We start from the raw sequence: 25627 nt of genomic DNA on the forward strand, positions 1-25627 counted from the left end.
AAGTAACAAAGAAAGATGCGTACCCAATTCCTCGAATTAATAGTATATTAGATCAGTTAAAAGGAGCTAGATACTTGTCAACACTAGATTTGAAAAATGGTTATTGGCAAGTACAATTAACTGAAGAGAGTGTACCTCTCACAGCATTCACCGTACCTGGACTAGGATTGTTCGAGTTTGTAGTTATGCCGTTTGGTCTTCACTCAGCACCTGCAACGTTTCAACGATTGATTGATTCAGTTATACCTCCAGAATTAGCACCAAGAGTTTTCTCTTATCTGGATGACATCGTTGTAACATCAGTGACCTTCGAGGAACATCTTCAACTCCTACAAGAAGTTTTCAATAGATTACGTGATGCTAAATTAATACCTAATTGGGAAAAATGTTACTTTGCTAGAAAACAACTTACCTATCTTGGAAATCTCGTGGACGAACAAGGACTTCACCCGGATCCTGAGAAAGTGAACGCCATCTTGAATATTCAACCCCCTACTTGTTTGAAAGAACTAAGATCTTTTATCGGTATGATATCTTGGTACCGTCGTTTTGTGAAAAATATTTCACAACTTACAACTCCGCTTATTCACCTTTTAAAAAAGGATACGAAATGGCATTGGGGAGAGTTAGAACAATTAGCATTTGACAACATTAAGAAGAAATTTACTGAGTCACCAGTGTTATCCTGCCCGGATTGGTCACAGTTGTTTTATTTACAAACTGATGCTAGTTTGGAAGGTTTAGGGGTAGTTTTAACACAACATAGGGAGGATTCTGAAGTTGTCATAGCCTATGCGAGTCGTTCTTTAAAGCCTGCAGAGAAAAATTATTCAGCTACTGAATTGGAATGCCTTGCTGTTAAATGGGGCATTTGGAAAATGCGAGATTATCTAGAAGGATATCACTTTGTAGTTATCACGGATCATCAAGCTCTTAAGTGGTTAAATAGCATTGAAACGCCCTCTGGACGCCTACCACGTTGGATAATGGAACTCTCACAATGGGACTTCGAAGTTCAATACAAGAAAGGTATTGAAAATAGACTACCAGATTACTTATCTCGTCAACCGTTACCACTTGCTGAGATTGCTTTTAAATCATCTTGCCCTTGGTATTTACGTCAATGGAAATTAACAGAGGAATATCCTGAACGGAATCTAGATTTTAGAATTGAAAATGGGAAATTATATCATCATGTACTACACACGTTGGATTATAAGGAATCGCCCTACGAAGAACAATGGTAGCTGTGTATACCTAAGGAGGAGAGATCTTCGATTCTTCATAAAGTACATGACGAACCAATTTCAGGACATCTTGGAGTAGCGAAAACACTCGCTCGTTTAGGAGAATTTTTCTTTTGGCCCAGCATGTTAAGAGATGGAACGGAATACGTGAGAAATTGTGTAAACTGTCAAAAAAATAAAAGCTCGCAACAACCTCAGACAAATCTTCTCCATTCAACTAATGTTCAACATCCATGGGAGATGATTTCGATCGATTTTGTGGGACCATTACCAAGGACAACTAAGGGTAACACTATCTTGTGTGTTATCCAAGATAGATTTTCTAAATGGGTAGAATTAAAACCTTTAAGAAAAGCTACTTCTTTACTAGTTATTTCTACTTTAAAAGAAATTTTTTATCGTTTTGGTTGTCCGAAAATTATTGTTTCGGATAATGGCAGACAGTTTATAAGTATTGATTTCAAAAATTTTCTCAAAGATTTTGGAATTATTTATCGTTTGACACCACCGTACTCTCCACAATGCAATCCAGTAGAACGAGTAAATAAAGTAGTCAAAACTATGATTCGTCAGTACATCGACAAGAAGAACCCGGACTGGGACTGCCATCTATTGGAATTACAGTTCGCCTACAATACAGCTAAGCACACGGCTACAGGTTACACACCAGCCTACCTTACCACCGGACGCGAATTTATTTTACCTGGGTTTCAAGACGCTCATATCAACAGTCACACTCCTTCTTCGTCATTTTTTCGTATTAAAGAATTGCATAATGCATTGGATCTTGTAAGAATTAATCTAGCTAAGAATTTTAAAACTCAACAAAAAACTTACAATTTACGGAAAAGAGAATGGAAACCAGAAATTGGTGAAAAAGTTTTAAAAAGAAATTTTCATCTTTCTAATAAATTGCAAAAGAAAAATGCAAAATTATTGGAAAAATTTAGTGGCCCTTTTATTGTTAAGAAAAAAATTTCACCGGTAATTTATGATTTAGTGAATGTAGATGGTAAAAGATTTCTACATGTCCATTTAAAAGATATCAAGAAGTTGGTAGACACACGGTCTGACCAATAACAATCCCGTCTCGTACCCCACCTCGGAGATAAGAAAATCCCTCCTAGTCTATAACCTATATTAATTCTAAGAATTTCTCAGTCGCTTCTTAGAAGTCGGTTTATAATGAACACTATGGAGAAAAGATTAGAAAGAAATATGCTCAAGCAAATTGAAATAGTGAAGGGGAAATTAATTAGAGAAAATCCTATTAAATGGAACGAACTTGCGGAGGTGGATCAAGAAAGCGAGGATGCGTTTCAACGTGCATTTTTGATGGAACCACGTTTCAACGATCAGGAGATAAATATTGATTTTGTTAATCCACTTATGGAGAGAAATAAAACACTCTCAAAAATTTTTACTCCACCTCCAAAACCACCTGTTTCAATTTTTAATAATGTTCTTTTGGAGAAAAAAGGTGTAGAGGATGATATCAGTATAATTAAGGAGAAATTAGTGGATAAAAATTCTGTTGTTCAATCAGCTATGAAATCGTTAGCAGTAAACAAAATTTCGAAACAAATGAAGGTAGATGCTTTGAATGGTGAAGTCGTCAAAAACAGTTAGGAAAGTGACTGCGATGAAAACAACTGTTTCTTCGGCGGGAATTAATAACCTAAAACAGAAAAATGTTATGGTAAATAATATTAAGGAAAATGAAAGTCAACTTTCGGGAAAAAGAATCTTACCTCAAATTATTTCGGAGTGTATTTTGGTGGATCCTGTTAAACTTGTGGATCTTAACAAGAATGTAATTCCGAATTCGTTCGAAGAATTAGTTGAGGATCTTCAATTAACCATTGACGATGTTGTTATGACTCCGGAAATTTTACCAAACTCTGCGGAAAATCCAATTCCGCTTCCGGAAAATTTACGTCGGTTCGCCAGTACGGTTGCGAAACTTCCGGGAGGACCATGGGTGGAAATTCCTGTGGGTCCTGATCGCTATCGTCTTTGGGTGGACGATGGAAAGTGGGCACTGCGGCTGGATCAACGCAATGGACATATTCGTCATGCGAAAAAAACATTGTAAGTGGTACTGCATTTTTGTTTTTTATTTTTTGTACTTCATTCTCAAGAACGCTCAATAGATTTCGCTAGTTAAGCGGGGGGGATGTAACGATAGCGTACGCGCATTGAAAATGCAGTGGTACCAGTGCACTCGGCAGCGTGAAGGACAGACACGTACGCGCACAAGCCTTGCGTCGCTGACTCCCCTTCCCGCACCGTCACCGCTCTCTCGGCAGCCGTCTCTCTATATCCCTCGTTGCACGATTCTCAATTTTCAGTTCGCGGCTCGACGCCTCGAGGAGCACTTCGGGCAAGGAGCTTCGAACTCACTCCTCCTAAATACATCGATACCTTCACTCAAGGGGCTCTTGGTGAAGCTATCGATGAGAAAGGTTAAGTACACCTGGTTATGGGAGCACCCATGCTAAGGTGAACACCTTCTTTCTCTCGACCTGGTCTCTGCGACTTCCCTGCGGGAGCTCTCACGAGAAGATGCGGAGACCAATGCACTCTACTACTTGGACCTCCCTGCGGGAGCTCTCACGAGAGGACCTCGTGGTAGAGAGTGACACCTGCAACCTGAAACTCTGCCCCCCAGGTGTATATAGGAGCTCATATTACACCTGAGGCTAAGCGACGGAGACGATTTCTTCCCTCAGGGAGCACCCTGGATAAGAAATCGTCCGTTGAGTTTCCTTTCGCAACCCCTGCGCGTCAAGCAAGAATGTCGGCAGCGTACCGACATTGGAGTTGGTCACTCGGTTACCAGTCAGGCCACTCCCTCAGAGTGCACGTACTAGTCGCGTTTGTCACGTTGGGCAATGGGGCGAATTCTAGAATAGTTCCGCGAAGGGAAAATTCAATATCTTGAGCTTAGCTAAGCGACACGAGGCGAGACATTCGTTATTATTATTATTTTCTTATTTTATTGTTATTCTTTTACTACGTTTATTATTTTATATTTTTAGTTCTTTGTTTTATATTCTTTATATTTAGGCTATGTTACTATTTTGTTATTTTTCATTTATTTTATTCTTATTTCATTTTTACTTTGTTAATTTTGTTTTAAACCTTTTATTCTTTATTTTGTTACAATATATTTATCTTACGAAGGTTTAATTGAATGTCTCATTATTGACTACACCTCTCCTCGAAATTACAGCAAATCAATTCTTAGATGGCGCTTCACGCCAATAACTATGGTTAATTATTTGTTTAATTAATATTTAAGGGAACCCGGACTCCATCCGGCGAGCGAATTCCCAGCAAATAAAAACCCAATCATTACAGTCGTAAAACTGCTCAGTGTGTTAAATTTAATTTTTGGTTTTTGTGTTTTATGTTTTTTTTAAATTCTTCAAAAAAATTTGTAATCTTTTTCTATTATTTCAGAAGAAGAAAAAAACGGATCATAAAGTCTTAGTCACATTTTTATATACACACAATAAAATAAGGCCTTGAGTATCATAAGACAAGAACAGAAATATCGCGCGAGCTTTAGCGCGCGTAGCTCTGTTAGTATTTATAATAAAACGTGAAGAAATTTAAGATGACAAAGTAATAAAATCATTATTTTATTTCATAAGAATATTGTAACTAAAAATTCAAATTTTCAAAGATTTTAATTTAAACCCTTTTCAAAATTCAATTATTTCTAAAAATTCACGCTATAATGTTTTTAATATTCAATTAAAGGTAATTTAAATTTTTAAGTGAAATTCATTTTTAATTAATTTTTATTGGAAAATTTCCCGAGAATTCAATTATTTAAATACAAAAATAAATAATTTATTCAGTAATTGCATGCTTTTTTAAATTGAATTTTTATGAAAAATTTTATCAAAATTTTTAATAACAATTGAATTCTTTTGGCGAATTTAAAAAAAAATTGTAAGAATAAATGCAATTTTCTATCATTTTATTTAAAATTTTTATAAAAATAATTGAAGTTCTGCGATAAGTTTTGTTATTTATGAAAATAATTGAATTCTTGCAACGATTTTTATTAAAAATCTTTTCAAAGAATTGAATTCCTGTGAAGAATTTTATTTATAAAAATAATTAAATTCCAGAGAAAAATATTATTATTTATCAAAATAATTAATTTCTTGTGAAGAATTTTTTTCAAATTTTTTTAAATAATTGAATTTTTTAGAATTTTTAAAAACTTTTTAAAAATAATTAAATTTTATTAAAAAATTGAAAATAATTGAAATCTGACAAAGAATTAAAATTTTTTTTTAAATAATTAAATTCCTGTAAAAATATTTATTTTTGAAAAAAATTGAATTCTTGGGAAGAATTTTATTTTTTACGAAAATAATTAAATTGTTTCAAAGAGTTTTAAAAACATTTTTGACAATAATTGTATTTGTACAAAAATGTTGTATTTCTCAAAAATAATTGTATTCTATGACCGATTTTATTATAATTTTTTAAATTTATAAAGCATTTTATCAAAATTTCTAAAAATAATTGAATTTTAAAAAAAGAAAATTGATTTCTAGCAAAGAATTTTATTCAAATTCCTTTAAATAATTGAATTTCCATAAAAAATGTATTATTTGTGAAAATAATTAAATTCTTAAAAAGAAATGTATTGAAAACAATTGAATTGTATATCAAAATTTTATTAAAATTGCAATTTAATTAACTAAATCTTGTAAATTGAATTATTAAAAGAATTTTATTTAAATGTTTTGAAATAATTGAATTTCTCAGATTATTTTTTTTCAATTTTCTTAAATTATTTTTATAAATAATAAAATTCTTCTCCTAAATTCAATTATTTAAAATTTTTTTTAAATTTCTCGTCAAATTTTTTTAAATAATAAAATTTATTATGGAAATTTAATTATTTTCAAAAGTTCTGATAACATTCTTTGCAAAATTCAATTAACTTCAAAAGTAAGAAAATTCTTCGCAGAAATTCAATTTTCTAATTTTTTTTTAAATTCTCCTCACAATTTCAATTATTTTTATAAATATCAAAATTTTTATGCAAAATTCAATTACTTTTAAACATTTTTAAAAAAATCTGTTCAAAATTTAAATTATTTTTAAAAGCAATAAAATTCTTCGCAGAAATTCAATTATTTGCAAAGAATTTTAATAAAATTCTTGTCAAAATTTCAATTATCTTTATAAATAATAAAATTCTTCTCTGAAATTTAATTATTTGTAAAAATAATACTAAAATTCTTGTCAAAATTTCAATCATCTTCAAAAGTAAGAAAATTCTTCGCAGAAATTCAATTATTTTCAAAAAATTTTTAAAATTCTCCTCTCAATTTCAATTATTTTTGTAAATATCATAATTCTTCTGCAAAATTCAATTACTTACTAATGTTTTATAAATTTCTGTTACAAACCAGAATTTATTTATTGTTTGAAAATTGAGCATTTGAGATGGCTCTAAATTCTAATTTGGGGAGGCACTAAGCTGCCAAGGTCTGAAGGACCTTGTTTAATTTGCGGGAACGTTATCCTACTTTTAAAAGAAACCTGCGATGCTTCGTTTGATTTATAAATTTAATTCTTTTGACTTTAATTAGTTCAGAAGTTTTAAAGAAAGTAAATCAGATTTAGTATTTTACATGACAACATTTATTTTAACATTATTTCAGAACAGAATGCAAAGGAGTTAACAAAAATTGCTAATGTTTGTGTTGGAGGATATAAAAATTTGTATAAAGATTCGACATTGGAACAATGGAGAATTACTTACGTATATTTTACTTAATCCTACCGACAGGGCATAATTCCTTTTAGACGGCGCAGGCGCTACGCGCACGGACTGGCCGGTTGAGGAACAGGGATCCTCCGTCGGGCAAAACACAGTTGAAAAGGTTGAAAATTGAGTCGTCTATGCGACTAATTTTCTTTTTCACTAACTCGCGAATTTTGTAAAGAAGAGAGTCTTCTTTAGTTTTGTGGGACCACTGAATTGAGACGGCGCAGGTACTACACGTACAGACTGGCCGGTTAAGAAACAAGATTTTCAAAATGTTTAATATTTAATGAACTGAAACCTCACTCAACACAGCGCGCACTGGACTCTGTCGGTTAGAAGATTCTATTTTATTTTTACGTCCGCCTTTCGCGTTATACTTGCTATGCAAAAGTTCTACGCGGGGTCCGACGCGCAGACGGGCTTAGTCCCGGCATTTCCTACTTTCTTGCGACCAACAGATCTGCTAGGCCGTAGCCGGGACAGGTGTTGATTGCTTGAAGAGGAAAATTGTACAGCGGCGATGGAAATTTTGCGACAAGCCTCTACTCCTTATCTTGATGTCAAAGTGGGGTAAATTTGTCAACTAAGGATTTTTAGAATTAGAAGTAGGGAAATTCTTCAGGCCCATTGGACTTTGCATTATGCTGACGTTTCTGATTGCATGAAGTTTTCGTGAGAACGGAAACGGCGTTGTTAATTTGATATTTATCAGAAACAATTTTTTATAACTAAATATATAAATTATAATTATATTGTAAAGAAGGAATTTTTTATTTATAATTATAAGTTATAATATTCTATATATTATATTTAGTTATTTAGTTATCTATAGTTATAATTGTTTAATATAAGTTGTATAAATAACGTTATATTGGTCCTACATTTTATAAGTTACTAGTATATGCATTTTTCATTCATAATTATACATATACACATATACATGCAACTTACAGTCCTCCGGCATTTCTATTGTTAACAATAAGTTACAATCAAATGTTTAGCTATTATCAAATTATTTTCTGTAAATTTGGAATAGTGCATAAGACGAATAAAATATATACGCTTCATAAAGTGTTGAGTCAGCCTCCAAATGCATGTGCATTTGTTATGATATTCTAGTCCCTAAGTTTGTAGGCCCAAAGGGGAAAAAGGAAGGAGAGACAAGGAAAGACAATAGGAGAGACAAGGCAATGAGCAGAGGCATGTGTAGCATGCTTGCATGTGTGCCCGTAACGCGAAGAACTCAAGGGTGTGGTCGTGTTAGATCTTGTAGCCAGCGGAATCAGCGGATGTGCACGTATACACCTAGGTCGTCTCAATGCATATGTGTGAAATCTATTACCTTTAGTTATTTTCAAATAGAACTTTCTTTTATTATATAAAATTTTAAGTATTAATAATGTTTATAAATTTATGCATATAATTTATAAACAATATTATAAAATATATAGGAATTTATGTTTTATAAATTCTGTCCTATCTTTTGTAGCTTTAAGTAAAAAGAAAAATAATAATAAAATAGTACCTGTTAATTTCTGCTCAATAATTCAATTATTTTCATAAAAAATAATTAAAATTTTTTTTAGAACGTCTTATAATATAAAATAATGATTTTATCACTCGGTCATTTTAAATTATTATAAAACATGAAGACATCGATTGCTCCGTGTCGAAGACTCGGAGTGATTGATTTCTTCATGTTTTATAACAATTTTTTATAAGTTGTTTAATTTCAAAAAGGTTTGAATTTGAATCTTTTAAAGAATTTTATTTCCTATGGAAAAATAATTAAATATTTATTTTAAAAAGAAGTTATTGATGTTTTCGAAAAATTTGAAAGAAATTTGTAAATAAATGTAACAGATAATTTTTTTGAATAAAACTTTTTCCTTTAATTTTCTAAAAATTTTAATTTCTAATTGAGAAATAGAATTTATAAACGTTTTTTTCATTAATTTTTAAAAAACTTTAAATTTTATTAAAGCAATTGTAATTAAGAAATAGAAATGATGCAAATTATCTCCTTATGAAAATTGAGAATTTCCTACAAAAATATTAAGAAACGGAATAATATGTTATGTTTTTTTTCCCAAAAGAGAAGAATGAGTTTGTAAACAATATTGTTTACAAAAAAAGATTTTTGATATTTACAATTTAAGTCGACAAGTAATTGAAAATTTTGAAAAAGTCGATTAGTCGCATTTTACTAAAAAAAATCTTGAAAAAGTCGATTAGTCGCATTTTTTCACAAAAATGTCGAAAAAAAGTCCTATTTCTTTAGAAAAGTCGAAAAAGTCGCACAATCCGAGCCCTGTAATAGATTATGTCTGAATGTTAAATTGAAAGTTAATTTCTTTCAGCTGAAGCTGCAATGAAACGGTGGGATAATATAAAGGATAGATACACCAAGGAGAGACGAATTCAGATCGCAGAAACAAAAAGCGGTAGTGGGCTGTCGAGAAGGCAAAAATTTTGCTACTTTCAGCGAATGGTTTTTATTGCTCCGTTCATCAGAAAACGGAAGTAAGTATGCAAAAATAAATGTTTATTATTACATTGAACAATTTCCAAAAAGCAAAATATTAAAGGTTATTTACAAAGTTGTAAAGACTCTTCCAATAGTCTTTTCAGGATATTCAGCATTTTGAAGACATTTAATTTTACTTGAATTTTTTTGCCTCGAAATCCTCAAAATCACTTTGCAATTTTAAAACAAAAAATTAGAATTTTAAGAGTAATATATATATATATTGCATATCTCCCATATATGGGAGTTGTGCATAATTTAAATGGAATCGAGTTTTGTTCCACGCGCGGTTTTGGTTTTAGGACGCGCGGTAGAGCAAAAAACACAGCTTTGGATAAAATAGCTTTTGGGCTTCAATTTTTAAACATTTATTAATTGTTTATATTTAATATTAATTGATAAGTACTGTATGTATGTATAAGTATTAATAATTTACATTACTTAATTTTTGTTTTAAAAAAAATAATCTTTTTTCTGCATTGAATTGTTTATGGCAAATAAGAAAATTTTTTAAATTAATTTTCTATTGTTGGAAAGTGTTTGGTGAAAATTTCTTGATTACTTACGTTTGTTTACTAATAAATATTGTAAATTGTACTAAAATTATCCCTTGTAATAAAAAAAAAAATTTTTTAACAAATAAAAAATTTAGGCCTTGAGGAATCGATGAGTAATTTAAAAAGCTTTAATAAAAAAAGTTTATTACAATTCGTCTAATATTCAAGCCAAACCCATGTTTTTTGCACCACTATGTGTCCCAAAACCGAACAAAACTTGATTAGATTCGTATTTTTCACTGCTCTGGTAATAATAAATAATGAAGTTTCCTAAAATATCATCCATTTACTTTTTCATCCATATTGAAAATTTTGTTCTCATACATTAATTACGATCACTTCTTAAAAGAAAAAATACTTTACCTTTAATTTTTCTGACATATCTCAAAAATATACCAAAAAGATGATTCTATAAAATGCACTCATGAACTTTTGATATTACGATTCAAGGAATATTTCAGTAGCAAGAATTGTTAAACCACTTTTTTATGAGATCATATTTAGACGTCCACATTAAAAGTGCCCATTTTGTCGGTCTTTTGGAAAATTATTGCATATTTTCAAAATGGAGGAGATGGGAAATTTGAAAGCTATTGGTTTTTCATCTTTAAGGTGCCCTGGACTGAAAACAATTCTTATCTGAATAACTTTCTATAAGAACCAGAGATATCATCATCAATTGGTATCACAATCTTTAATTCCGTTCTTCTCGAAATGAGTTTTTTGTCATTGTAAACTTTGAGATTCTGCAACTCATCGAATTTTTCCCCAAATAGATTCTAAGTCCTCTCAAAATTTTCCATTTTGGCACTATTGGACATATCGCTATATGGGCGAATTCCTTGCAAAATTTGGAAAATGTTGAGCGGTCTTAGAACCTTTTTGTTGAAAAATTCGATGATGGCACGAGGGATGGCAACCGAAACCGAAACCGTTAACCAAAAAAAAAAAACAGAAATTTTTAAAAAACCAAAAACTCGAAACCGAAACCGGAAAAAAATTATCTGAAACAGAAAACCGTAAACCGAAACCCGTATTATAAAAAATTAAAACCCTTTATTTCAAAACCTAAATTTCGTTTTTTCGATTTTTATTTGGTTTTGGTTTTTAATGTGAATAATTACGGTTACGGTTTCTTGTTTTCGATTTCTTAAAAATTTAGGTTTTTTGGGTTGCAGGTTTCGGTTTTTCAGTTGTTTTCTCCGGACAATATATAAATAAAAATATTTGTGTGCATTTGAATTACTTAGAATGAAATATGAGTATTAATTACTCATAATTTATTTATAAATTTGTTTTATTTTTTTTAAGATGGCCATAGCGTTGTCAAAGAAAAACTAAAAATTTTTTGAAAGAACGTTTTTCTCCGTAACTTCTACATTATTTGATCTGATTAGCTAAAAATTTGTACACTAGTGTATTTTTACAGGCTGATCACAAATAATTAATTTAAGAAAATATTTTTCTAATTTATTCTAAAATAATTTTTTAATTAAATATTTGTAATCTTAAAATTTGGTTCGTCTACTTATTATTTACAATATTAAACATACCATACTTTAATATTATTTTCTGTTGCCATCCCTGCAAATAATTAATTAAAAAAAAATTTTTTGATAATAAACTAGTAAAAATTTTTCTTAAATTAGTTATTTTGTGATCAGCCTGTAAAAATACACTAGTGTACAAATTTTTAGCTAATCAGATCAAATAATGTAGAAGTTACGGAAAAAAACGTTCTTTCAAAAAAATTTTAGTTTTTCTTTGACAACGCTATGGCCATCTTATAAAATATAAAACAAATTTATAAATAAATTATAAGTAATTAATACTCATATTTCATTCTAAGTAATTCAAATGCACACAAATATTTTTATTCATATATTGTCCGGAGAAAACAACCGAAAAACCGAAACCTGCAACCCAAAAAACCTAAATTTTTAAGAAACCGAAAACAAGAAACCGTAATTATTTACATTTTAGAAGAATACCGAAAAGAGGAAACCGAAACCGTTAAAATTTTGGTTGCCATCCCTGGTTATTACAGAATCTCAAAGTTTAGAATGTCAAAAAACTCATTTCGAGAAAAACGGAATTAAGGATTGTGATATCTCTGGTTCTTCTAGAAAGTTATTCAGATAAGAATCCTTATATGAAATCAGTAGATATGCAAATTAGGTAAAGAGAGACATTCTAATGTTATTTACTTTCGAAAGAGGAAGAAAGCAATAGCGTTAGATTTTCTGCGTTATAAACAGAGACCGATAATGGTATTTAGTATCTAGAAAGAAGGAGACAGTAAGATATTTGAAATATATATATATATAATTTAAAGAGAAACGAAAGGTCTGCTCGAGTACCTGGTCTATTGTTTGAAGGGTTTCTTTCAACCAGTAGGCAGTCTATTGAGTGACCAGTGAGCAGAGATAGAGAGAGGAGAGAGAGAGAGAGAGAGAGAAACTATGAATTAGTAGTAAGCATGAGTGCGAGTGAGATTCAAGCAAATTATATACAGGAGCGTTACTGGTAGTCTATTTTAGACTACCAGTTTTTTATTTTTTAGCATTGGTAGTCTATTTTATACTTGAAGTAAGTATATATATACACTGTAAAAAATTAAGGGAGTTAACGGACTCGGGAGTTGGGAGTGAAATTTTTCGAGTTAAAAATCAACTCCAAAAGAAAGTTAATTTCTAACTCCCTTCATTCAAAACCCGCGCGAGTTATTTTTTCCTTGGGGAGTTAGCATTTGGGTGTAAAGTTTTAACTCTCTTTATTTAACTCCCCTGGCATTAACTCCCCAATGGGTGCGACTTTTATAGAATCCCCTGGGGAGTTAAAATTTAACTCCCTTTTTTTACAGTGTAGTTACAGTTTATTAACACATTTTTGCAGTATATAATACAGAAAAATAAAAGTCCAAAGTGAAGAACATGTTTTTTCTCTTTTCAAAATTAAAAAAAATAAGACGAAAAAAATTTTTGTGATTAAAAATAAGGATAAGGAGGTAAGTTTTTAAAAATTGTGTAAAATACTACTTTTTAATGATATAAAATAATTTTTTTGTCCTACCTGCACGGAAAGTATGTCATTTCGAGCACTTAGAGCGGGCGCAAAGTGACTCATTACAACCCAGGGGTAGGGGAAGCGGGCATTAAAATGTGATATTTTCGAGTTTCTTTTTATGTTGACTATAAAAATGCAAACATTTTCAACTTGTTTTATTTTTTCTAGAAAAATGTGCAATTTTTTTTCGATTTTCTCTAAAAAAAATTAAGACACATTTGGTTTTGTTCACATTTAGGTTATAAAAATTGGCAATTACTATATTTCCAGAATATATTGTTTTCTTATTTCTATATTAAAACTTGTATCATTATAGACTTCAAAGAGTTAACATTTATAGAGAGTTTAATTTTTAACTAATATGAGCGTTTAATCGTTCGTGCCCTCAATGACATACTTTCCGTGCAGTTAGGACAAAAAATTATGTTAGCATCATGGGCGCAAAGGTGATTACGACGATGGCGAAATTTCGGGACCTCGGGGACACTTTCGCTCCCTCGGCTTCGCCTCGGGCGCGAAATTGTGTCCCCTCGGTCCCTTCCTTTCGCCATCGTCGCAATCACCTATTTTGCGCCCTTGATACGAAAATAACTATTCTTTTTCTTGTAAGGAAATTTAAATAACTTTCTAGAATCATTTAAAAAATGCTTGATCTCGTCCTTGAGTTTGCCTTGTTTTATTAAAAAATTAATATAATTTCAGGAATACTTTACATGGTTTAATATTTTTTTAATAAATCTTAAACAAGTACCCAGTTTTTTATTATACAAAAGTTTATGTTGCTTAAACAGAAAAAGAAAATTTTTGATTTCAGTTCAAAATTAGATGGTGGGGCGAAAAGGTAAATGTATTTTTACATGTTGTTAAATTTCTTTTGTTTTTGATTTTTTGGGCTTATTTGTTTAAAAATGACTTATTTGACATTAGGGAAGTACTCTGTCAAAAAACAAGACCGTTCACGTAAAATAAACCAAAATTTTTTTTTTTTGAAAAATTTTTTTTTAACTTTATAACTGTTCTAAAGCTTTTGTGCAATAAACACAGATCTTTTATTAACTAAATAACTTGTTTATGAATACTTTAACTTATCTACTACTTAACACCTATCAGAAAATAGTTTTAGTAGGCTAGAAATAGAATTCAACATTTCGCCCCAGCATGGGGCGAAAAGTAAAAAAAAACAAAATTTTCAAGAAAGGACAAAACATGTATTGTATGAGAAAATATCAGAAACTTTTTTATTGAAAGTTGTAGGGGACAAGTTGCCCTACAATATTGATATATAAATATTTGCATCTAAGCGGATTATATTGTCTAAAAAAAATCATTTATGCAAAATTTAACTTTTCGCCCCAGTTTCCCCTACATTTTTACCCTACGAGGGTAAAATTTGTTGCGTGTTATTTTAACACAAATTCAGGTTAAAACAACACTTTTCATTTCCTGTGTAGCACTAACATGTAGTATTTACACAATTTTCGCAGATAGTGTACAATTAATTAAAATTGATTTAATAAATGGTAATAAATCATTTATCAGAGATCAAAATAAGTGAAACAATTTCAAAAAAAATTTTATTATTAAAGTAATTTGGTGTTGAAGTTCTGGATCATTTTATTTTTATGTTATTATTACTTTGAAACAAATAATGATAATAAAGTAATTTCTTTTAAATAAAGCTTAATGTCTATACCTACTTTAATGATAAAATAAAAAGATTGTTAAAAAATTAAAATCTAAAATTGTTATTAACAATTCTTATAAACAATTGCAAATTCAAGAATGTTCTGAATATTTTGGGAAAATTAAATTACCATGTATTGATGTGCAAAACTCTAAGTACACAGGCCTGCATCATTTCGGGATAATGAAAGCGACAAAGTGTTTCCGAAGGCAAATTTTGCCCTGGACACGAATCTAAAGTCCAAAATGCTCCATCACGTCAAGTTTTTGAAAAAAATGGGGTTGAAACCCCTAAAAACAGCGCTTTTGGCACTTTTTGAAAAATTGTGGAAGAAAAACCTGACGTGATAAAAATTTCGCTATTATCAGAAATTAAAGCTTAATTCATGCCCTTTCAAATGAGCCCTCAGCCGATTAATATCCTTCAACCCTTAAAGCAGGGGGTGTGTTTTTGTCCAGGGGTGCAAAAACTTTAAAATACACATACAAAGAAAATTATTTAAGGGTTTTTTAGGGGTAGCCGTGTACTTAAACCTATAGCTTCAAAATTTTTCTCAATTCACAACCCCTAAAAAATCCCTTAAATAATTTTTTTTGTATATGTATTTTAAAGTTTTTGCACCCCTGGACAAAAACACACCCCCTGCTTTAAGGGTTGAAGGATATTAATCGGCTGAGGGCTCATTTGAAAGGGCATGAATTAAGCTTTAATTTCTGATAATAGCGAAATTTTTATCACGTCAGGATTTTGCCCCACAATTTTTCAAAAAGTGCCAAAAACGCTGTTTTTAGGGGTTTCAACCCCATTTTTTTCAAAAACTTGACGTGATAAAAAAATTTTCGCCTGTATTTTGGCAGAAAAATCTACACAATTTTTATAATATAGAAGGTTACTGATTTTTCTTTCTTTAAATGAATCCTTGGAGTTTTGCCATAATTTTTCAAGTGTCCGGTTTCATTTATTTTGGCCATAATATAAGTAAAAATATAATAAACTGATGGAAAATATCTGTAGCGTTTTTACTTTGTAATTTCCATATTACGAACACAATTAGTTTTGTAGTATATATATATATATATATATATATATATAAATATTATTTCAATATTAAACATAAGAAAAACTCTAATAAAAATATAATATACACTACCAGTTAAAATTTAGAGACCATACCCATTTTCAGGAGAATGAAAAACATTTTAAAATGTATCACGTACGGAAACTAAAATTTTTGTATCTTTTAAGTTTTAAAAGATGTTTAAATTTTGAATTGATCAAGATCTTTTAGAAGTCATTTGATTAATATTTCATTTAGACATTTTTAAAAAATGATAATTTTCAATGTTTTACAAAAATTTTAATAACTTCTAAAATACTGAATGCTTTTTAATGATGTTATGCTTATTTTAAAGGTGATTTTCTCCAGAATGAGAATTTTTTATAGGCATTAACGTGTAATTTTTTTTAGAAAATTTAATTTGTCAAACTTACATTTAAAAAATTAAAAAACTTTTAAACAATCTTATTAACAGAGAAATAATTTTTAAAATATAAACATATGTTTTTATTTAATTAAGATTTAATTTAAGGTTATATTAAGGTTTTTGTTGTGGGAAAGGACCAGAAGTGGGCGCGCAACGCGCGTCCTTTTGGTTCTAGTTTAAATATTAAATAATAAAATTAAAATTATTATTAATAATGCAATGTGTTAACATAAAAATAATTAAGAATATATTTTTAGCAGTATTTCAAACTTTGCCGGGAAGAAACTGTTTTCTGACCTTGGAGAACCTTCTACTGATGCAATTAAGAATGAGTAAGTTCTATTTTTAATTACCTAACAATTACACATAATATATATATTAAATGTTATTTATGTAACCGTAAAACAAATAATAAAAATTTGTATGTCTTTTTTTTAGAAATTCCAAAAATACTGCAACAATGTCGCCAAGTTCAAATAGTCCTAAAACATCAACGTCTAAGAAAAGTAAAATTAAAAAAGAAATAGATATAGGAGGCATTATTCCTGAACTGCCCCAAAAATAAAAAAAAGTTCTTGGATTTCCTTTATACTTTGGAAATATGTTACCCTAGTAGGTACAAGTTACTACACCAATTTACAGGTCCAACCCCCCACCCCAATAAAAAGGGTGGGGGGTTGAAATTTCAGCTTCAACTCGAACATGCATTCTTTAAACATTTGTAGTTTCTACTTAAATTATTCAATTAAAAAAAGTAAGTAGTGTTTTAGAAAGGTTTTTTTGTGTACTTTTAAAATATTTTATTTATATAATAAAAAAAAAATTTTTTTTGCAAAAATTTTTTAAAATAAATAGTTTTTTGCAATTTTGTGCAAGTTCGGTAGTTTTTATTTTCTTTTTAATAATCTCAAATGAAAGCTTGGGAATTCCCCTAAAAGAAGATATAAGTCTGAAAATGGGCTGAAACAATTTGCCAAAGATATAGTGTAATAAGTAAAATTTGTCCGTCCGCTCGCGCACTCCAGCGCGATGAACAGTGGGATTTTTTTCAACTTACTATTGAAAATTGTCTAGAAACTACAAATTTTATCGGATGTTGATGTTCTTGATTTAAAATTACTAAGAGATCCATCAAAGTCGATTTTTGAATTTTTAATTGTTTATTTTTCTCATGTTACTCAAAAATTTGACAAATTACAATATTTTTAGAAAAAATCATGTTAGTTTTTTTATTTTTCCATTACACATGATCGAAATCAATTTAAATTAGTCTAGTATGACCACCGGACAATTAATAAAGCATAATACAATTTATTTAAATTGTTGCAAACAATGTTAATTAACAAATAGATTACTTCGGACCTTCTTCATAAAAAAAATTGTTTTTTTTGCAGACAAGTTTAAATTTATGTCTAATTTAGTAAAATACTATTTTACAGTCAAAAATTATCATTAATATTAACAATTATATAAACAATAATCAACTTCCTTTTGTATTTGTAAACATTTTCGTCATTTTTTAAACTTTAAATATTTATATCATATGTACATTCTTTCAAAAACTTAAAAAATTTATTAGCTTAAACAATTACATTTGTTATAAACAAACTTTTCATTTTTAAACAAATAAGTAGCTTTTTTCATCAAACAAAATTTTTTCCTTTTTTTATATTTACTATCATAAAAAAGAACTCCTTAATGAAATGGGAATACTATAAATTATTCATTTAATTCTAACGAACATTATAAGTTAAGAAATATTTATATTTTTAATAAAGTAAACCATTATTCAGTTAAAACAGTTTACATTTAAATGCATATAAATAAATATATTTTTTCTGTGAAAAAAGAACAAAGTTAAATATTTATTAACTTATAATGTTTATTAAAATTAAATGAATAATTTATAGTATTCCCATTTCATTAAGGAGTTCTTTTTTATGATAGTAAATATAAAAAAGGAAAAAATTTTGTTTGATGAAAAAAGCTAATTATTTGTTTAAAAATGAAAAATTTGTTTATAAAAAATGTAATTGTTTAAGCAAATAAATTTTTTAAGTTTTTGAAAGAATGTACATATGATATAAATATTTAAAGTTTGAAAAATGACGAAAATGTTTACAAATATTCTATCCAATATTTCTTTTCTTATCTTTTAAATAAAAAAATCAAATGTTATTCAAAACAGGAAAAAAGTAAATGTCAATTTCTCTATCCTTTAAATTCAAAATGAATAAAACTATATCAAATGGTAATATAATATTTAGAAAAATATAACTATACCACTCAAGAAACACTTTGATTAACTCTCTACAAATTGTAGAGAAATTATATAAAAAACAGAAAATATCTAATGTTATCCAAAATAAAAAAAACTATATCAAATAGTAATGTGATACATTCAAAAAATAAATATACCACTCACGAAGCACTATCGTTATCTTTCTACACTACACTGAAAGAATTTTTGGGAGGCTGCAGGCTTTACATTAGTGCCGCTAGAGCTCGCTGCTTCAAGCTCGCAGTTAACCTCAAAAAGGCGAGAATCTACTCCCGAAAGGTAAGCAGCAACTCCTCAGGGGCAGCAGCTCACCTTTCGGGAGTAGATGCTCGCTTTTTTGAGGTGAGCTGCGAGCCCTAAGCAAGGGGCACTAATTTCGGACATTAAAAGTCAGCAGCCTCCCCAAAAATTCTTTCAGTGTACATACAAGGAGAGATGTCCCAGTTAGTCTCGTGACATTTAGGACATTAAAAGTCAGCAGCCTCCCCAAAAATTCTTTCAGTGTACATACAAGGAGAGATGTCCCAGTTAGTCTCGTGAGGGGCAGTAGCCTTCCCCCACCATACGGCACACCAAGTTGAAACTGAGTCCCGAGCAACCCTCACAGCGGAGATCGCTCGGACCCTTAAACCCTCATTAAGTAAAACTGTTAATGACTTTTTCTATAAAATATAATTTTTTTAAATAGTAACATTGTTTATTTTTCATTAACATATTTAAATTCCTTACTTTCTCACGATTCTATACATATGTTGTTTACCAAAAAAAAGTTGAAATTAAAAAAATTAATTATTTTTTCCAGATACATAGAATGAAGTTAACTCTACCAAAAACCATATACCTATTATTAAATAAATATTTACTGTTTCACATAGGTTTTATCTAAATCAGTTTAATGCTATTTGACCCAATATTTGCAGTATTTGAAGCAAATACCATTTAACTTAATCTTTAAATTTTAAAATTTTTTTGGTAAACAACATATGTATAAAATCGTGAAAAGTAAGGAATTTAAATATGTTAATTTAAAAGTTAAAAATGTTAAAAAAGTTAAATGTTACTATTTAAAAATTTATATTTTTCATTATTAATAGAAAAGTCATTAGCAGTTTTCCTTAATGAGGGTTTAAGGGTCCGAGCGACCCCCGCTATGAAGGTTGCTCGGGACTCAATTCCAAGTAGCCCTCGCAGCGGGGGGCTCTATATCCCTTCTAACGGCGAACAGACAAACTAAATGCGAACAGACAAAATATATATATATATATATATATATATATATATATATATGCAAACGGAATACGGACTTTAATATTGTTAATTTACTTCTGGAGTACTCAATTATACAGCCTCTATTATCATTATTACTAATTGAATTAAAATTATTATAATTTTTTTTATTCAAAGAACACTTATTCTTTGACTGCTCCATTGTTACAATTTTATTATTATTTACATTATTCCAAGGGTGTGTCTTCAAAAAATTATAAGAATTTGTTTTTTCATATTTCAAAAGACGCTTCTAATCACACTCTACAATCGAATGTCTCATATTCGATCTTCTCATCTCTGAAAACTGACATAGACGATTATCTTAAAACATTTTTTAAATGCTGCCTCATTTTGTTATTTATGCTTTCGTAATTAACAGTGTTTGGCATAACATTATAAAATAATGATGTTGCAAATGCTATTGCATATACTCCGCATTCAACACTACCCATTGGTTGTTGATCAACAGTTACAAAAACTACTGGTGGCTTAAAAGGATATAATCTACTTAAATAACTCAACTGATCTCCATTCAGACATTTTTCATTAAGACTATCAAAAATATAAATTCTTGTTGTAATAAATTTTACGAGGCCTTATACGGTGTAAACAATTTTATTCATTTTGACGACGTTTCGATACATTGAGTATCCTCTTCAGGTCAAATAATTGAAAATAAAAAACAAACAGTCGTTCAGTCATTTCATCGAAAAAAAAAATAATAATAATAATAAATTAATGGAAACCCTCTTTATGAGGTGTTTCTGTTTTCTTTTGTTTTTTCGATGAAATGACGGAACGACTGTTTGTTTTTTATTTTCAATTATTTGACCTGAAGAGGATACTCAATGTATCGAAACGTCGTCAAAATAAATAAAATTGTTTAAACCGCATAAGGCCTCGTAAAATTTATTACAACAAAATAAATGAAAACGGATGTAAAATTTATCAAGGAATATAAATTCTTACTCCATCATAATACGTACAAATCCAATGACCCCTCTTTTTGATTCTCTTTCTAAAATTTTTCCAAATTCATAAATATGATTATCACTTAACCTTTTTTTTTATTATTAAGTATTTCTCTATATTCTCTAGCACTTAAATTAACATGGTCTTCTAGTCTCGACATTTTTTAATCAATATTTTCTTCTTAATCTAATTTTAATTCCAATTTGTGGGTTTTGATAATAATAATTACGTTTTCCCAATTTATATTTTCTACATCACAATTTCATCAATTCTTACAAAATCATTGTCTCCTATATCAATAATACAAACGAACCAATATTTAACTCATAAAACAATATTTAACATTTCAACTAATAAAGTGTATTTAACTATATTTCAAATAAGCCACATTCCAATTTTATCCAATATTTAATTATTTAACCAACATATCAATATTTAACCAATCAAATCATATTTAACCCATAAAACAATGCTTTTGAATTCAACAACCAATATTCTATTTAATTCATTTTCAATATGTCAAATTCCAATTTTATTCAATATACATATCCAATAAGCCCTAAATTTAATTTTATCCAATATATATTCTGTTTAATATATTTCAAATTCGTCAAATTCGTCAAATTCCAAATTCATCCAATTTACATATCCAATAAGCCTAAATTCAATATTATCCAATATATTCTATTTAATTTATTTCAAATTCGTCAAATTCCAATTTTATCCAATATATTCTCTTTATTCTATTTTAAATACGTCAAATTCCAATTTCATTCAATATATTTCTCTTTAATCCATTTTAAATTTTAAATACTTTAAATTCCAATTTCATCCAATATCCAAATTTCAATTTTATCCAATATTTCTTTTCTTATCTTTTATTTCATTCAATATCCAAATTTCAATTTTATCCAATATTTCTTTTCTTATCTTTTATTTCATTCAATATCCAAATTTCAATTTTATCCAATATTTATTTTCTTATCTTTTATTTCATTCAATATCCAAATTTCAATTTTATCCAATATTTCTTTTCTTATCTTTTATTTCATTTAATATCCAAATTTCAATTTTATCCAATATTTCTTTTTTTATCTTTTATTTCTATTGGAAATTTGAATTTAAACCGCGATCCAACCTGTGACTTTTTTGGCCTATAGACGGCGCTTCACTTTTCATGAACTAAACACTGTCGAACACAGTCGTTTTCACTCTGTCCTAGAGTATACTTGTTTGCTTTTGTAAACCTTTTCATCTATCAATAAATCAAGCTATTTGTATTTCATTTAAATCTGTGTCTCAGTTCATTCGTTTCGCTATTGCCCCATTTTAATAGTCAATAGGTTATGGGCCCAGTCGGTCGCGATTCTACTTGAAAAAGTAAATCTTTAGTCAAGACGCGTCGGACGCGCTTTGGTCGGACATTTTGTTTTTATTCGAATCATTCTCGCGTGTGTAGTAAATTCCTTTTTTGAGAAACCTTGGTGAAATTCTTTCGCAACAATGAACACAACAGGTGTTAGATTTGAGGTGCTCAATCAGGAAAATTACGACACCTGGAAACTTCAAATGCGTGCAATCTTGATAAAAAACGACATGTGGGGATACGCGAATGGAACTATCGCTAAGCCTGTAGTGATACAGAACGACGCGGCATCTCAGGCGGCATCCGATGCATGGACTGCATCAGACTTAAAAGCTCAGTCAGATATTATCCTGGCTATAAATCCAAGTGAACTAAGGCAAGTTAAAAATTGCCAGACCGCTAGTGAAATTTGGACGAAACTAGCAACTATATACCAGTCCAAAGGTCCGGCGCGAAAGGCGGCTTTATTGAATAATTTAATATCTTTAAAAATGCACGACGGTGACGATGTTCATGAACATTCTCGTGTATTTTTCGATATTGTCGATAAATTGTCGGAACTAGAGATTGTAATTAACGCGGATTTATTAGTCGTTATGCTCCTGCGCAGTCTGCCAGAAAGTTTTGAAAACTTTCGATGCGCGATATCATCGAGAGACGAGCTGCCCTCCCTCGAAAATCTCAGAATCAAAATCAGCGAAGAAGTCGACGCCCGAAAGGAAGTAAATCGAAGCTCTTCACAAAACGCAATGTTCGTGGGAAACTCGAATGGAAAGGGAGGACAACGGAAATACGTTCGAAACAAAAAATCGGGTAACGATGAACACAAAAGTGACTTTAGGATGAAATGCTATAAGTGCGGTAAGATCGGGCATCGTGCGAAAAACTGTGATAAAGCAAAAACATCGAAGGAACAATCTGCCAAAAGTGAGGAAACGGTTTGTTTATTTACAACGTTAGAAGAAAGAAGTGACAAATCTTTCCAAACAAGTGACAGTGTAAATAGAAATTCTAACGATTGGTGCTTTGACAGTGGTTGCACGTCGCACATGTGCAATAATATAGAATCGTTTGCAAAGATCGACCGTGATAGCGACTGTGGTGAATTGAGTCTCGCAAATTGTGCGCGTACTGAAATTTTAGCTCGAGGTACCGTATGTACAACGATCAAAGTAGATGGTGGCGAGAAAGTTATGAATTTCAGTGACACATTATTTGTGCCAGATTTGCGCACAAACCTTATATCGATAAGTAAAATAACGAAAAAGGGACACAACGTGGTTTTTTGCGAGGATAAAGCCGAAGTCATAAGTCGCGAAGGAAAAGTGCTAATAACCGCGAAACATGAAAATGGATTATACTATCTACGAAATTCACCGAGTGTTGAGTGTAATAAAATCACCGAGGCAGACATTCCCAGTAAATTCCCCAAGAAAAACTCCCTCGAAGACTGGCATCAGAAGATGGGTCATTTAAATGTCGCGTTTATTCGAGAAGCTGTCAAATCGGGATCCGTTCGCGGAATTAAGATCGAAAATTTGGACGAGAATTTTGAATGCAGAGTTTGTCTTCAGGGGAAGATGTGCCGGTTGCCCTTTCCAAAAATATCCAAGAGAGTGACAAGTTTGGGTGACCTTGTTCACTCTGATCTATGTGGACCAATGCGAGTGGAGTCAATGGGGAAGAAGTTGTATTTCGTGACTTTTATTGATGACGTCACAAGGTGGTCCGAAGTGAGGTTAATTAGACACAAGAACGAAGCATTGACAGAGTTTGGAAAATACAGAACTCTCGTGGATACGCAAAAGGGACAAAAAATAAAACAACTCCAGTCCGACAACGGGAAGGAGTACGACAACGAGAAATTCTTGAAGACTCTGCAGACACACGGAATAACACGAAGAATGACGGCTCCGTACAACCCTGAACAAAACGGCGTGGCCGAGAGACTGAACAGAACGTTGGTGGAGATGACGAGGTGTCTATTAATACAAAGTGGACTGCCATCTTCATTCTGGGCAGAGATTTTGAACACCGCAAATTATATTCATAATCGATCGCCGAATAGTAAACTCGGCGGAAAAACACCGTTCGAAGCATGGCACGGGGAGCCTCCGGACGTGAGCAACTTCAAGCGATTCGGATGTGAAGTCTACGTGATGGACAGATCGACCGACAAAGGAAAATTGGAACCACGAGCAGAAAGAGGAATATTCATCGGATACAGTGAAGAATCAAAAGCCCACAGAATTTGGCTACCGAACAAAAAGAGGCTGGTTATATCCCGAGATGTTAAATTTTTGGAAAGCAGCATTGATTCTTCATTGGAGAACAAAGAGGATTCAAGACAGAAACGAGACGATTTCCAGACACCTGTCACTTCGATGGACATGTGTAAAGAAAAATTCGATGATCCCTTCAGCATGATCGATTTATGCAGTCAACAAACTCCAAGACCTGAACAAAATGTCAACGAGCCAGCAGAAAATGTGCTGGACGAACAGGAAGAAGGATCAGAAGCAGATTACGAAGATTTTCTAGGCCTTCCAGGGGAAGGTCCGGAAGATAATTATCAGGATGATCACCAGGACGACGGGGAAGTCAGATCAAATCGAGGAAGACGGCGAATAATACGAACAGGACAACGTGGACGACCAAGAAAGGAGCACAGAGCCTTTTGCAGCGAAAATGTTCACGAATTCGACCAAGCCTTTTTAGCCGAGATTCCTGTAAATCAAGCCCTGATCAACGAAGATTCCTACGAGTGGAAGGTGGCCATGGCAGACGAGGTCAAATCCATTATAAGCAAAGATACGTGGGACTTAATCAACAGACCTGAAGATAGATCTGTAATAGGAAGACATGCCCGCGGATATTTTGACGAAGCCCTTGAGCAAACCGAAGCATGAACGATGTATAAAATCATTAGGAATGTTTAAAGTGTAAAATGATATGTTTAAGTGACTTTTATTTGTGGGGTTGTCTCGAGGGGAAGTATTGGAAATTTGAATTTAAACCGCGATCCAACCTGTGACTTTTTTGGCCTATAGACGGCGCTTCACTTTTCATGAACTAAACACTGTCGAACACAGTCGTTTTCACTCTGTCCTAGAGTATACTTGTTTGCTTTTGTAAACCTTTTCATCTATCAATAAATCAAGCTATTTGTATTTCATTTAAATCTGTGTCTCAGTTCATTCGTTTCGCTATTGCCCCATTTTAATAGTCAATAATTTCATTCAATATCCAAATTTCAATTTTATCCAATATTTCCTTTTTATCTTTTATTTCATCCAATATCCAAATTTCAATTTTATCCAATATTTCTTTTCTTATCTTTTAAATAAAAAAAATCAAATGTTATTTAA

General features: G+C 30.8%; 1 protein-coding gene across 1 annotated transcript in view; it reads left to right on the forward strand.

Moving 5' to 3' along the window:
• The first annotated feature begins 6972 nt into the window (after window positions 1-6972).
• Window positions 6973-25627, forward strand: part of LOC122504124 (gamma-aminobutyric acid type B receptor subunit 1) — a 483822-nt gene continuing 465167 nt past the window's right edge. Inside the window, exons 1-2 of the mRNA XM_043615051.1 lie at window positions 6973-7168; window positions 9414-9576. The gene's annotated coding sequence lies outside the window, so the exon portion shown is untranslated. The remainder of the gene's footprint in view (window positions 7169-9413; window positions 9577-25627) is intronic.

This window comes from Leptopilina heterotoma, unplaced genomic scaffold (assembly GCF_015476425.1).
Source record: "Leptopilina heterotoma isolate Lh14 unplaced genomic scaffold, ASM1547642v1 Lhet_279, whole genome shotgun sequence".
In the NCBI taxonomy this organism is placed as follows: domain Eukaryota; kingdom Metazoa; phylum Arthropoda; class Insecta; order Hymenoptera; family Figitidae; genus Leptopilina; species Leptopilina heterotoma.